A 17148-nucleotide genomic window follows, 5' to 3' on the forward strand; every position below is an offset into this window, starting at 1 on the left:
TGATTCGTTATTGGAGCAGATAGCAACAAGCATTTCATCGGACATGCGTATTTTTTATTTTTCGGTGGATTTCCATGGTTTCATTAATGGAAATTGTTTGATGTAGTGAGTAATAGACTCTGGTTGTTCACCATTCAAGAATTCTTGTTTAGGCAGTTCATATCATCCATACATAGTGTTTTGATCTAAGATTTCAATTCTTCCATGTTTCAGCAGTAGCATATTGTTCCATGGAGCTAAGATCCAAAATATGGAATAAAAAGTATTTCCACGACTCTACCACCCGACCAATCCTGTTCCACTTAATCCCTTTTTCATGGCCACATATCTTTACGGCTAAGGAATGGGAAATCTTTCTCCTGTTACATGAATCAAATGTTTCATTTCATCCGGGAAAAGCCATCCCCTTCTCAACACTATCTTTGTCATTTGATACAATAGCGTTCCCTTAGATAGGAAGAAATTTGATAAATACTGATAACTCTCGGATAGAATATTAGAACGGAAAGATCCATTAGATAATGAACTCTTGCTTCTAAGCCATTTCTAGCGATGAATCAACAATTCGCAGTACTTTTCTTGCCTATTCCCGATGAACCAGCGTGTATACATAGATGTAGGAGAATCCGTTTGGGAAGTAATAAGCACCTTTGACATCTCTTCATATGCAAAGAATTCTCGACGTGAAAACACAGAGACAAAGGACTGATCTTTGAATAGGAAAAAGAATGGATCTGCAGGGTCCCAAATGAATTGGCTTATTCGAAAAAAGCCTTATTCTTTGGAAAATCTATCTGGTGTCCGGTACTGCATGGTTCCCCTCTGTAAGAACTCCTCCTCATGCTATTGAAGCTCATCCTCTTCATGATAAATGCTCCGCTTGCCCCGAAATGATCCGGCCCGATAGGGAAATCCCAATTCAGTGGGCCTTTCAATACAATCAAATAGATTGGTCCAAGGGCGCCATATTCTAGGAGCCCAAACTATGTGATCGAATAAATCCTCCTCCATTTGTTGCGGGTCGATGTCCTCTTCCTCTTCTTCAAACTCCGATTCATATTTTTCATAGTTTTGAATCATATCTAACTGATTCCTTGGTTCGGACCGAAGAAGTAATGTCACTCGATTATTATCAAACTAACTGCAATCTTTTTCTGTCCGTGAGGATCCCAACAGAGCGCCTTCTAGTTCTAATAGGCCATGAACTAGATCAGAATCATTCTCAGTGAATCTATAAGAAGCGATCCAATTATTTTCATCAGGTCCGGGTGAAGACCAAAGATCTTGAGCGACCAATCCGGCAGAACAATTCAAAAGATAAAGAAGTATCGTTAATTTCTTCATGCTCATTCCAAGTTCGAAGTACCATTTGTACAAATAAGAATCCCCTTCTTTACATGATTTCTTCTTCATATAGATAGATATAGGATCTACGGGGCAATTACTTAGAAGTACATTTTGTGCAACAGCCCTTCCTATCTGATAGAAAAGGATCCCATGATCCTGAAACGATATTACCTGGGATCGTAAATCCCAAGTTTGTCTATGAAGAGCTAATCTAATTGTATTAGTTTCTATAATTGATTTCTTCCGTGTAATACTAATGGATAGGGCCTCATTGATAAGTGCTGCAAGATCTCGTGCATTGGAACCCATGGTTATGGACCCGAATCCGTTAGTATGGAACATTTTCTTTTCCAAGTGAAACCCTTTAGTATATGAAAGAATGAAAAAGTGCTTTCGTTGTTGTTGAATAAGAAGCCTTCGTATCTTAATGCATGTATTTAATTTATTCGGAGCTATTAGAGCGGGATCCACTTTTTGGGGAATATGAGTCGAACCAATAACAAGAATATTTCTAGTGGAATATCTTTCACAATCTCTGGAGAGATAGTTCTGTAATAGACCGAAGGATCTGTAATTCACATACAAATCATGAATGTTTGGAATCCATATTATGCAAGGAGACATTGCTCTTGCTAATGCGAATCGAAAGGTGATATCGATATAAAATCCGTATATACTCGGCAGCATATCCATAGTTAGCACATTCGTCATATCTACCAGCTCCGTATCAAGATCAAGGTCATCATCAATATCGTCACTATCATCAATATCGATATCGTCACGATAATCACTATCGTCACTATCACTATCGTCAATAAAAAAACCTTCAGGCTTGTAATACGAATACGGAAAGTTGTTTGGAAATATTGTAATGAAAGGAACATGGGAGTTTGTCGCTAGGTATTTGACCAAATATGATCATCCAGTTCCTATAGAACCTATCACTAAAATACCCCTAGAAGGGGATAGGGCTAAACGGATCGAGAAGGGTTTTCCATGAGATGGGAAATGAAAACTATTAGCCTCACACGGGGTTTGTGAATAAGTGATTGTCTGATAATGAGCAAGGAATATCCGTCTTTCTGCTAAACAGGATCTATTGAACTCATAATTCATTAGATACTTTTTATGAATGTCAACTAAGTATCGTAAGTAAATTGATCCCGGTTGTTCAATCATTTGATAACCAGAGTCATTCTTTGATAAATGATCACTATGAGTCAAACTCAATAGAATTTGATCAATCCTTTTTTCTTTTTCGGTCGTTAAGGTGGAGAACTGAACCAAGAATTCTCTTTCTTCATCATCAACCAAATCACTGTCCGCGACCCAGGATTCTATTTTCTCATCAATCCAATCACCGTTCACCCCTTTTCTTTTTCTTATCAATGAATAGATCTCTTTACTTGTACGACTTAGATGTCTCGTATTTCTCGAAAAAGTGATTCGATTGATGGGATTTTGTATGATACTTCTGAGATCGATGAGATTGATATTCAAATATTTATTTTTAGAACGTATTGATTTGACCCCATAAGCGAAACCACCAACCAATAGCATGTTGCCACCAGAAGCAGAAACTCGTATTTCTTCCAGAAAATCTCCTAATTGTTCCAGAGCAACTAGAAAGAGATTCTTTAACCAGAAAGAATTCAGTTCAGATTCAGATGTAGGATACCTATCCAAAAGTTTTCGCAACTCAATCATGTATGATGGAATCATCAAAGATTTGATCTTTTCTAACTCTGTCTGTAACTCACTAGAGGCTCAGGAAACAAAGAAAAGATGTATGCGAACGAGATATCCAGCAACAAGAAAAAGAAGGAAAAGGATTGAATAGAGGAACTCCCGAGCATTTGTTAATCTCAGATGTGTCCATATCAATGGAACAGGTGACTCATTATTTCGATGAATCGTTTCTTCGGACAGAAGGAGATTCTGGAAACACTTACTCGAAATCTCACTTATCAGACTCAAAATCTTACTTTTCAGAGTTAGAGTCCATTGTGGAAGAATCTTCTGAGGAATTGGCCATGATATATCTGATGCATGCATAATATCTCTCAAAACGGATACAAATTTGTGCCTGCTACTTAGTATCGGCAATGGTTCTGAAAAAATCTCTAAAAGGGTGGTGAAATTTAGATATTTCCACCCTGTCGAAGTAAGGAACCATGACATATATGTTTGGAAGAGATTCCATTTTGAGATATTGAAAAGAGCACTATCTTGTTGAAAGGTTCTATACATCTGCCCTTTCTCAACGCATTTCTTTAGAGAAAGACTCCATTTTTTTTTTTCCTCTTTCCAGATGGGAAATCCTTCTCAGAACATGGAGTGTGAATCAAATCCATGTTTGAATTGAAACTGTGATACTCATGCAAGTTCTTCCCTTCTGAATGAGATAGATTCATATCTGAAAGAGGCTACAATAAGTTTTTTCAAAATTAACTATTTGTTCCTCTGTTAGAGGTGTTGTAGAAATGTCTGCGATCGAGTAAATAGCTCTACGAACGAATGGCTCGGATCGAATCGGAAAATGGAAAAATTTGTACAAGTTATACCTTTTGTCACCACGTTGTGTAAAATCGTTAAGTATAAATATGTCAGATACCTGTGACTCGATTGGCAAAATAGTCTCTCTCTCCCCAAAAATATGTTTTTTTTACCGACGCACGAAGAAAATATTTTGTTGCGAATGAACAAGATAGTGAGGAATTGCCCATATGTAGGATCATAATTATTGATACGGGTCTTTTCCACATAAAAAGGGAATCTTTTGTTATAATAGAACCAGAAGCGATTTGGATCATTCAAGAATCGAAGTGGATTTGCTTTATAAAAAGAAGATATCAATGAACTTCTATGAAATGGTTTCACGGGATTCAGCCAATTGTCTCGATCATGGAATATCATTGATAAATAGGAATCCGTGTTATCAAAGGATTTCCTACGATTATTTATAGTATGGAATGAGTCAATCACCCACTTTGGTATCTTTTTGAAGCAAAATGGTAATCTTGTTCCTCCATTGATCAAGGATTTCGATCTTTTGGAAGTATCATGATCATCCAATAAGAAGGGTTTCAATTTATTCAAATGAACGATTTGAACACCTATTGATTCTAACAACTGATTGCGGAGTTGATCATTCGGACCTTTCAATTCATAGATGTGGATTTCGGACCTATGAATGGGGGTATTCCCGATACTCACAAAGAAAAGGGGAAGTGACTTGGACAAAAAGAGAAGTGACTTGGACAAAAAGAAACGAAGTGACTTAGACAAATCTTGTTTGTCTATAACCTCAGACCAATCAATCGAATATTGATTAATACGTAACCGATCGAACACTACTTGAAAATGGTTCTTCTGTTCAGAAAGGAAATGTTCCTGGAAATTCTTGCTCCCATTGGACCATTTGTATCTATATACATCAGGATCCCGATTCATGGATCTCCCGGTTCGAGAAATAAGAGGATCAAACCATTTCTTCTGACTCTTTTTCAAATTCGATAAATGTTGGTTGATCGTATATTTCATTATAGTTATATGATTCAGAGTATCATTTCCTATTTGATCCCTTTGAATTCCATATTCGAAGTTGTGATTGGATCTATTCATTAAAAAGAATCGATTAGATACATTTCTTATGTACCCATAGATTTGGATCAGATTTCGGATCAATCTATATTGATTGACTGCCTCCATTATGTTGTTGCTAGCAAATACCGCTGTTTTTCGTTTTGGATCTTCCAAATCATTCCCGCAGTAGATCCGGGCCGATTTTTTTCTGATCCTTCAATAAAAATTCTTGAATCAGGTATTTGGCACTGGACGTTCATTATGTCTTTATATCAATATGAGGAACATAGCCAAGGTAGCTAAAATGGAGCTAGTAAAGGGACTACCAAAGATCAAGTACATCAAGGACAAATTGTGCGATGCATGCTAAGAGGGTAAGCAATCAAGGTCATCACACAAAGGTAAAACCTTAACTAGCACTTCATTACCGTTAGAATTATTACATTTGGATCTTTTTGATTGTCATAGAACACCTTCCTTGGTAGGTAACAAATTTTGTTTGGTGATAGTAGATGATTACTCTAGATATACTTGGGTTTATTTCTTGAAACATAAGGGGGAAAATTTTAGAAACAATTATAGGGTTTACCAAGAGGGTAGAAAATGAAAAGAACCTCAAAATTGATAGAATTAGGAGTGATCATGGTGGAGAGTTCGAGAATTTGAACTTTTCTAAGTTTTGTCTAGAAAATGGCTATAAGCATGAATTCTCTTGTCCAAGAACACCTCAACAAAATGGTGTAGTGGAAAGGAAGAATCGAGCTTTACAAGAGGTGGCTAGAACCATGCTCAATGCATATTCCTTACCAAGCTATTTGTGGGCCGAAGCGGTTAATACCGCTTGTTACATTCAAAATCGTGTCTTGATTCATAAGTTTTTAGGAAAAACACCTTTTGAACTATGAAATGGCAAAATTCCTACAATTCACTATTTTAAAGTCTTTGGTTGTAAGGTTTATATTCTTAATACTAAAGATGACTTAGGAAAATTTGAGGCCAAGTCCAATGAAGGAATTCTAGTTGGATACTCATCTACTAGTAGAGGATATAGAGTATACAACAAAAGGACTCAAATGGTTGATGAATCATCCAATGTTGAGTTTGATGAATCCACTAGTACTTATCCTAGGAAATCCCTTATTGATAAGGATAGAAGTGAACAAAATCAAGATGTTACTCAAGAAATACAAAATCTACATTTAGGGGGTATTGATCAAGGGGGAGGAAGAGATGACTCGAATGATGAAAGAAACAATATAGACAATGATCCTCCCAAAGATGATGATTCCATAACTTTGAGGACCATAAGGCATCATCAAAATCATCCTATTGAACAAATAGTTGGAGATGTGGCCCAAGGGGTAAGGACTAGATCTTACTTTAGAGATCATACTAGTCAAATTTCTCTAATATCACAATTTGAACCAAAATCAATTGATGAAACTTTAGTTGATACGGATTGGATTTTAGCAATGCAAGAAGAGTTGAATCAATTTGAGAGAAGTGACGTATGGAAATTAGTTCCAAGACCCAATGATAGTACAATTGTCACAACAAAATGGGTGTTTAGGAACAAATTGGATGATCAAGGAAAAGTGACTAGAAATAAAGCTAGGTTGGTGGCTAGGGGCTTTAATCAAGTTGAAGGACTTGAGTATGATGAAACCTATGCTCCGGTTGCTCGATTAGAGTCCATTCGGATCCTATTAGGATATGTCGCTTATATGAGTTTTAAACTTTATCAAATGGATGTGAAATCGACATTCCTAAATGGGTTTATTAAGGAGGAAGTGTATGTGGAACAACGACCCGGATTTAAAGCCATAGACTACCCGAATCATGTTTATAAACTTAAGAAAGCCTTATATGGGTTAAAACAAGCTCCCCGGGCTTGGTATGAAAGACTCTCATCCTTCTTAATCTCCAAAGATTTTAGAAGAGGAACAATTAACCCAATCCTATTTTTAAAGTCTAAGGATGGAGACATTTTTGTTGCACAAGTTTTTGTTGATGACATCATTTTTGGTTTAACAAATAATGAACTTCTTCAAGACTTCATTAAACATATGGAAAGTGAGTTTGAGATGAGTCTAGTTGGAGAGCTAAGTTTCTTCCTAGGGTTGCAAGTCAAACAAACCAATGAAGGAACTCATGTCTATCAAACAAAATTTGCTAAAGAACTTATCAAGAAATTTGGTTTGGAAAATGCTAAGGTAGTATCTACTCCTATGAGAACTAACACCAAAATAGATAGTGATCAAGAGGAAAAATTAGTAGACGCAAAGCAATATAGAAGTATGATTGGTAGCTTGTTATACCTAACCGCTAGTAGACCAGATATACTCTTTGCGGTAAGTATGTGTGCAAGATACCAATCATGTGCCAAGGAATCTCATTTAGTGGCGGTAAAGAGAATTTTGAGATACATCAAGAGTACCCTTAATGTAGATCTTTGGTACCCTAGAACTCGAAATTTTGATTTAATTGGATATACCGATTCCGATTATGTGGGTTGCAAATTAGATAGAAAGAGTACTAGCGGTGGATGTCAATTTCTTGGACCTTCCCTTGTAAGTTGGAGTAGTAGAAAATAACCTTATGTGGCCTTGTCCACAACCGAGGCTGAGTATGTGGCCATGGGCAGTTGTGTAGCTCAATTACTTTGGATGATGCATACTTTAGAAGATTATGAACTTCAATATTCCAAAGTTAAAGTTTTGTGTGATAATGTTAGCACCATCAACCTAACCAAAAATCCGGTGCACCATTCTAGGACAAAGCACATTGAAGTGAAGCATCATTTCATTAGAGATCATGTGGCAAGAGGAGACATTGTACTAAACTATGTTGACTCTAAGTCAAATCTTGCTGATATATTTACCAAACCATTACCGGAAGCAGAATTTACCTCACTTCGAAGAGAACTTGGTATGTGCTTTGTAAAATAGTGGGTATAGCATTGTATGATCCCATATAACATCAAAATCTATCTCAATGCATCTCACACAAGCCCTTTGGAGTTGTGTTTGTGTAATTTGCTTTAGACATTCTATGAGATGCTTGGGATGGTGTAATTGGTTCATCATGTTTGTTATGATACATTACCTTGAGCCAATATGACATTTAGTCTCATTAATCCTTAATTGGACCAATCATTGGGAAGGCTTGTGCAACATTAATGTGTACATAGCTCTTTGAATATGATTGGACATTTTCCTCAAAGACACAATTATCATACCCTATTGTATGCAATTTAGGATGACATGGAAAAACACCATGAAAACACATGCAAGAAAGGCATTTTTATCTAGCATAGGTACAACAACTATAGGGAAGTCCTAATTAGAACTTTCACTCAAGGATATACTACATCATCTAACTAGTTTTGACCCTTGTGCTAATCTTGAGATCTATGATAAACGTCTGGACTCATCTGGACTTCGCGCTAACTATTCGGTCAGCCCGTCGACCTAGCTGGACTTCGTGTCAAACGTCCGGTCAGCCCGTCGACCCATTTGGACTTTGTGCCAGCTATCCGGTTGGCTCGTTGACCTAGCTGGGCTTCGTGCCAAACATCAGGTCAGCCCGTCAACCTGTCTGGACTTCTCCTGCACACTCAGTCAGAGTGTTAGATCAACAACAAAACTAACTTAACATATTTTGTCATTCATCAAAACCTGGGTTAGATCGTTAGTGCTAACCACACCAACATAAACATATGTACTTACAATTTTACTGGTGTTGGACCTAGGATCATAGATACCTCAAAGTCTCTTGACATTAAGGAATGTAGCCCTGGATACCACATTTCGTAGTAAGATGGGTCCATATTTTAAAAAAAAATCAACCTGCACGAGTTTGAAGTTTGTAACCAATACACACATACATCCAATAAATTATGATTTACTTAACATAGAAGTTACTTACAAACTTTTGAAACTTAGATGTGTATAGCTCTGAGGATCCAAGTGAGTTATAATGCAAATATTGAACTTCTTGGCGATCTATGATCACTAGGTGCCAGTGATCATCTGCATTATTTAATGGACAGAATATATACCTGAGTGACTTGTCAGTGTCAGTGCTTGCTGATAGGCCAAATGCCTTATATGTTGTCATTGCAAACAAATCCTGTGTATGCAGACAAACATTGGTGGAGCCATATATTGAGAATAAAAAACTAGATAGGAGGAGTTGGTGTTATACTTACATCAAAATTAGCAGGACAAAATATAGATGACCAATAATGTAACGACCCACCTTCTACTAGCTGAGCTGTAAGGCCGATCGTCACATTATGCTGTGCTAACTATTCCTTGACCATTACTAAATCTAAATGCGGAAGCTGTACCAATTAAAATTTTACTAAACTACTGACATTTCTTGGTTCGATACATGCTAAGGGAGGTAAACTAACCACTCATAACATGTTTCACCTTCCCCATGGCCAAGGAACTGAACTTAGACACTCCCCCACTGATACCAGACCTCCCAATCGATCCACGGATCGATTGAAATAGTCGGATCGATCTAGTGATCGATCCAGCACGCTACTGTACTCGGGCAATATTCTGGATCGATCGGTTGATCGATCCAGACTGATCAATCGATCCAGTGATCGATCCCAGAGCCTTCTGTTCGCGGCGGAATTGGCTGGATCGATCGACCGATCGATCCAGAAGTCTACTTTTCGCGAAACCAGGTGCCCAGTCGATCCTTCGATCGATTGGAAACTCTCGAATCGATCAGCTGATCGATTCGAGTTTCTGATTCCGTGCCAAAGGTCTGATTTAAGCACTGAAACTCTGACTTCAGCACTGTTTCGTGCCTCAATCACTCCTACAAACTCTACAACAACTGGAAAAACATTGTAACACTATCTGCCAACATTCTAATGTCATGAAAGAAGTGTTCTAGACATAATAAGGACACGATTAACTAATTCATAACGATGAAGATTGCAAAATGCTAAATCTCTAAACAGTTTTAGTATTTAGATAAAGCTTGTTAAGTTCCCTAAGACCTTCTTCCAGGTTCCATCCACACACATCTTCACCTGCATTGACCTCCAGCCTCCACTGCTAGTCCATTTTCCTTTTACCTGTATCTGCAGTATAAGGAAAAATAGTATCTGTAAGCCAAACACTTAGTAAGAAACCATCTACCTCACTAAAACATGCATACGATGCAAATATATTTTTAAATCATGCTGTTTAAAGGGATATGCTAAGTACACTGAATAAACTAAACATGGCATGGCACATAAGCATACAATCATGGCATATCTAAAGTTGATCATGATATCAATCACATGGTATCAATGAAGAACCAAGCTGATACTAAAACTGAGCGAAGCTAATACTGAGCTACTGCTAGGACTGTACTGAACTCATGAACTAATTTGTGAAAGGTTGAAAACCATATACATATAGTAAGTAAAAATACTATACATGCTGCTATGGGCCCTGGCAACTGTACTTGCTGTGCGCGCACCCCTAACTAGACCCGGGATTGCAAGTTCCGAATCTAGTAGGGTTTACTAGGTTAGCTAAACCTAGGGACGACTATGGGAGCCCAACCCAATGGATATCTAATCCAATACAGTGCCACTGAAAAGTAAAATACTGAAATAGCTAATACTATTTTGCTGAATCTAGGTTATCTGAACCTAGGACTAGGTTGTCTGAACCTAGAGGCAACTGTGGGAGCCCACCCATTTGGATATCTAGTCTCATAAAAGCTGGAATAGAACTGATCATGCTAATTAACATGTTCTATGGCATTTAACTAAACGGTCACTGTATCATAAGGCTGTGCTAGGCATTTTGTCGAGCATTTGGCGCTCTCTAACTCTCCTCTCGATCAGGGAGACCACCTCTAGGCACCCAGCAGCGTCTAAACCCCTATCTACAGAGGATACACGCGCTCGGCCCATCTAGATATGCTCACTAATCCCTAAATCTGTGAGAAGAATTAAAATACACCCTATATGCTGGCAAAATTCAATAGAACTAATCTAATGCATACAAGAAAACACGCGAGAGCTACTTATACTGCAGGTGAGGGGTTTCTTACCTTGTATGCTAGATTTCTTACAAATCTAATCGCTAGAAATTCCGGTGGAGACGACTTCTCGACGACTCGCTCGCGTCCACGTGCTCTACTCGCGGAGGGGAACGTCCTTGTGCCCGAGATGTCACCGGAAGGCACTCCTATGGCCCTAGGGATGAAACCCTAGGCTTGCTTGGGTGTTGGCGCCGAGAGGAAGAGAGGAAGAAGGAGTTGGCGTCGGTGAGGGTTTGGAGAGGGAGAAGTTGCCGAACCAAATAAAAGAAATAACCCAAACCAACTTAAGTTTTTAATTTATATTAAGTGGGTAACTAGGCCCAACTCAAATATAAATATAAATGTTTCCCTTCTCTTTCAGCACGGCCCTGCTGGGTTCACCGGTTACTAAGGCTAACTAAAGGTTTAGCGGACCCGAGAGGTCCCGGGTTCAATTCCCGCTTAAGCCTTTTTATTCTTCTAATTATTTTTGCTACTTCCGCTACTCGGAAAATTCCGGAAAAATATCTAATAATTCCAGAAAAATCATAGAATATTCCTAAAATAGTTTTGAGAATTTTCAGGCGTTACAAATAAGGTCTGCCGAAACATTTGGCTTCCTATGCAATTATTGCAAAATATGCATTTATGCAATCACCATCTCTAAAGACAGTCCAATCAAAAATGCATAGGAAAGATGACAAATCCAATGATATCATTCCATTGGACCATATTGGCTTTGTCGTAGCCCTACAAAAACCAAAAATAAAACATGTCCAATAATTTGGTTTACATCAACACTCCCTATTGCTGCTACAATTAATGTAGTTACATAAATTATATGTGTTATAACAACTTTTATATCAGACATGGTTGATTTGATTCAACAAAATGAAATGTTTGTTTCACTATTAAATAAGCAGATAATGCCAAAGTCATTTAACTTTTGATTCCCAATAAAAGTATACATTTCTAATCCATCATCTATTTGCATTTCAATAAGTGTATAACTCAAGAAACTACCAACTCACTTTAGCTGGCTCAATTTCAACAATGCCTCTGCCACCACATCATCTTTATTTTTCTTAAAATATGACTGCGCTTGCTGAAAAAATATGTAGAGACAAGTTTTCGATGTGAGTAATATGTGAATTAGGACTAAAAGACAACACATTTAACCAACCAAAACCGTACCTTAAGTATTTTGGATTTTTGTTTGGCAAGCGTATTCAATAGTTTATTTGATGAAGATGTGGCAGCTACAACAGTAGATTGTTTATGGCCTTCTTGTACTTTAACAGGAGGCACAACAAATGCCTCTCCTTCACCCTTGGCCATCTCTAACTCATGCTCATCTTGAAAAGTTACACTTTTACTCCTTTTGGCCAAGGGCACTCCCTTAATCTCTTTGGCAGTTGGGGGTGTCGTTCTCTTTGTAGCACAAGTCTTTGTCCTGGTTAATGGTCGATTGGCAGGTAATGGGTCAATAACCTTCGCAAGCATCTGACTTTGAAGATCTTTAATTTTTCTATCTTGCTCTGTAATAATTTGCTCTTTTACCTCTATAATTCTGTCCTTCTCATCTATTATTTTATCCTTGGACGCTAATGAAGTTTCTGCATCATGGGCACATTTTTTATTCTCCTCAATTAACTCACTAATTTTGCGCTCCATCTGGACAATGATCTGGTCCTTGCCCTCAACCACAAACTCCAATCGAGAATTTTCGACCTCCCTGGCTTGACATTTTGTACAAGCCTCTTTCTCCTTAACAAATTTATTACAGTAACTGGCTCAGGGACTTGTCCAGCCTTTTCCAGAGCTTCGGATGCCTGTGCAGAACATGGTGGGGAGTTTCTTGAGCATCCGCTACCTCTTCAGTAAATTGCTCAGGAAGTTGTTCAGAATTTCCCTCCCAAGCTAATTGTAAAAACCCCTCTGCAATGTGTTGATCAATATGCTCTACAAGATCTTCTAGGGAATCGTTTGAGAGCAAGAGTGTCTCTAGGTCCGATGGACTTAAATCAACAATTATTTTTCCAAGAGGTAATTCAGCGATCCTAGACTTTATTGTCTCAATGCGGAAGCCTGTCCACTTCCATCTGCATATTATTGGAAGGGCATGCTGTCTGTAAGGATCCATTATTCTGACATGTTCACACATCCAGACCTGCAATATAATAAAAATTGTTTAAATATGATACTCTCTGCATAAATCTTATGATACTATCATTATATTTAGGGATTTACAGCAAGGAGATGTGAAAACCCTCTGAGCATGGGAGCTTAATTTCCCACAAGGCCCTCTGGTTTTGGCCTCTGTGAAAGCATCGGACAAATGGCCCCCAGCTGTGGGTTGATATAGTCATATATAGCCTTACATTAATTATACCTACCTAAATTGCAAAAGTCATCTACGCAATCTATTAGTGATTGTACTGGTAATCTAGATATACTGCTAGTAGTAGTAAATAAAATAGTAACAAAGAAATACAATATTAACAATTGGCAAAAGAGAGTATCAGATTCAGCAGTTGGAGGTTGTTTGCTGAGGGTCACCATCTTGTTCTCTAGCTCCTTCTGTGTACACTCCACATTATGAAAGTGTTGAAGAAATAGTGGGGTGGTGGCTGCATGTTATTGCAAATTAACTTCAGCGTCTTGGTCTGGGAGTCCAAGAATCAATGAAACGTCTTTCCTAGTGAAGCTAATCTCCTTATTTTGAACGATGAAGCATCTGGCTTGAACGCCCCAATTGTCAAACATATTTTGGATTAGACTTCAAATATTTGCAATTTCAGGCATGGTTACTGCCCAAGCAAATGGGTTTTCATTGATCATCTCCATATGCCGGGCATTTATGTAGAGTGATGATATAAACCCCTTGAAGTGAGGGTAGTTACTTTTCCAGTGCACTTTCTTACAATATGCATGGGAAGCGATAGTTCTTTGGCTCGCCATTTAGTTCTGTATACCAAAAAATACATAAGATCTTAATGATACTCAGTTTCGTTCACTGCAATGCAATTGATTTTCACCTATACTATGATACCTGACACTCTTATTTTTATACCATAATCTAATACATTACAATGTCTATAATTTCTCCTATGTAGTTCATTGTGACTTATTGCTGCTAAACATGAATACTCTACACGTTGTAGCAGTTAGTGTCAAGTAGCTGCTACAACAGTGAGAAGCCAATCGACACTGTAAGATTTAACCACGTTCTATCATTTTGTAGGAGTTCAACGACAAGAGCGGCGACATCAAAGATAAACAATTTTTTTTAACCTCTTGGTTCCCTCAAAGTAAACCCTCATTAAATAGTGACCTAAAAACATTAAACCCCATTGTAGCAGCTAGGAGACAGATCAAAGCCCTAAAAATTCAAACTATCAAAGTAGGCGAAACTTTGAATGATAACCCCTAAGACAATACTCACGATGGAGGCAAAGCTTTGGATGAGAAACAAGTTGTCGCGGTGAGGTTGACTGATGAACACTCCGTGGGGCACCGATGTACTATCAAAGAAATTCCTTCGAAATATTTATCACACGACGAGTTTAGGGGTTAAAACATTGGCCTATGAGGGTAAAAATGTAATTGCACAGTATATATATTAGCACAATAATTGAAAAAAGGTATTTGGGTAGAAAAGGTTATCTGGACAGTCACACTACTACGTGTAGCAGCTTCTGAACACTTACTTTTTCAACGTGCTACAGTTGCTTCTACCACATGTAGAACCTCATTTAATTGATCTTAATAAAAACTAGATATTGCTATGAACTATTATTGGTTGAAAATACAGAATAACATCTTGTTGGAGCGTAAACAAAGAAAGAGCTGTTAGATCGTTGTAGCAGCTAACCTCCCAAGTTAGCTGTCACAGGTTGTTGCAGCTACATGTAGAGGTAACTGCTACAAGGTGTAGCAGTCATTAGTCGAAGTAGCTTCTTCAACGTGTAGTAGCAAAGCAAACCGAAGGTGCTCAAGCAGCGGAAATAATTTTAAATATTTTTTTTTTGTAAGTTGATAATCTTTGTACAAAAATATGGTGACTTACGGATTTAGCTGCCACAGCTTGTTGCAGCTACATGTAGAGGTAGCTGCTACAAGTTATAGTAGTTATTAGTTGAAGTAGCTTCCTCAACGTATATCAGCAAAGCAAACCAAACGCGCTACAGTAGCGGAAATTATTTTAAATCATTTTATTTTCAAATTGATAATCTTTGAACAAAAATATGGCTACTAAAAAGAGGACTTACGGATTTAGCTGCCACAGGTTTTGGCAGCTACATGTAGAGGTAGTTGCTACAAGGTGTAGTAGTTATTAGTCGAAGTAGCTGCTATAACGTGTCGCAGCAAACCAAAGCAAAGGCGCTGCAACAGCGGAAATAATTTATAATCATTTTTTTTAGCAAGTTTAAATAGGGAGACGACAATTAAATATTTTTAGGATTAATATTTTTACAAAAATACGGCTACTAAAAAAAGGACTTGCCGATTTAGTTGCAACAAGTTGTGACAGCTACATGTAGAGGTAACTGCTACAATGTCTAGCACTTATTAATCGAATTAGCTGCTACAATGCGTGGCAACAAACCAAAGCAAAGGTGCTGCAACATCGCAAATAATTTTTTTATCATTTTTTAAGCAAAATGATATACAACTACAAACAGGTGTAGCAAGTTATTAGTCGAGGTAGCTGCTTCAACCTGTACCAGCAAAGCAAACCAAGGGCGCTGCAGCAGCATAAATAATTTTAAAGCAAAGCATGGCACTGTAAGAATGAGAAAATAATTTTTAATCAAGTTGATATACACAATATGAAAACTATGGCTACTGGGTTAATCTTTGCTAGAAAATAGGGCTGCTAGAAACACAACTTACCAAGTTAGCTGCTACAAGGTGTCGCAGCTACACGGAGAGTTAACTGCTACACATTGTAGCAGCTACCTCTCCATGTAGCTACTACACTATGTAGCAGCAAAGGAAAGTCCAAGTGGCTACAGGCGGTTGTTGCATAAATCCTTCGGACCTTCTACGACGACCAATCCAAGTCAGATGCTACAAGGACGATTTCCTACAAAGTAGTTGATGCAACATTTAGAAGTGAAGCAAAGGTGCGGTGCATCTTTATACAATTATTTCAACTATTTTTTTTACCAATTTTTGTAGGCAATAACGGTGTGGATTAACAAATTAAAATGGAGTGAGGTGGTAGGATCTCACAGCAGCTGTGCGATTGAAGACGTCAGAGAAACTTTCCTACCGGGAACGCGATGGACAACGGAGGGCGTTGAAGGAGGGAGTGAGCGAGCGAGAGATAGAGCAGCGAGGGAAATTTTAATATTAAACTTTCCCGGTTTTTACCGGCGAGGTCGGCCGGACGACGGAGACAGAGGTTGCGAATGGGAGAGAGAGAGAGAGAGCAGGGAGGGAGATTTTAATTTGAGTAATTTCTGCCGCTAAAGTTTTGAACAGAGGCCCGAAGGGGAGAGAGAATAAAAGGAATATTTTATTTATAGGGAAACCAAGCTGGCAATGCCACGTTTGCGCGTCGCGCGCAAAGCGTCGCCCATATATATAGAGCAATCTTTCCATTTAAATTACACCCATATGTGAATACATATGTATGTGTATGTATATGGACTATGGAGTTATTCCTAAATACATATAATGTGATTGTGAGGCTACTGAGTAAAGAAGGGTCAAAAGGATTGATTTTGGAATACATGACTATGTTTTTTGGTTTTTTAATAGTAGTTATGATGTAAATTAATGATATACTGGGCTATGCCTGGTTCTTTCACTCTGCTGGCTTGGGCAATGAAATCATAGATACTAGCCAATGTATACAGTCCTTTGTATTCAAAATTTGGCATGATGGAGGGCCTGTAAGATGTTTGAAGTTTTGGTTTATTTGCATCTTGTCTCATGTTTGTGACAGATTAGCCCTGAAAATTATGTTTCTAGCTCTTGTGTATTTTTGCTAACTTACAAATCTGACAATTTTCATAGTTGCATCATTTTCTGTTTATTTCAAGTTGTTGACCTTTACTCTAAATATCAGTTACAAAAGACTTCTCTTGTCCTTTTTGTTTAGTGAAGTGTGTGAGCTTTAAGGTAATGTACATGCTGCTTTTGCTTCTGCATTGTTTTTAC

The 17148-nt window shown here is 38.0% G+C and overlaps 1 pseudogene; it reads right to left on the reverse strand.

The window, feature by feature from the left end:
- Positions 1–297: 297 nt before the first annotated feature.
- Positions 298–12651, reverse strand: LOC122019113 (annotated as a pseudogene).
- Positions 12652–17148: the final 4497 nt, after the last annotated feature.

This window comes from Zingiber officinale, chromosome 9A (assembly GCF_018446385.1).
Source record: "Zingiber officinale cultivar Zhangliang chromosome 9A, Zo_v1.1, whole genome shotgun sequence".
Taxonomy (NCBI): Eukaryota; Viridiplantae; Streptophyta; class Magnoliopsida; order Zingiberales; family Zingiberaceae; genus Zingiber; species Zingiber officinale.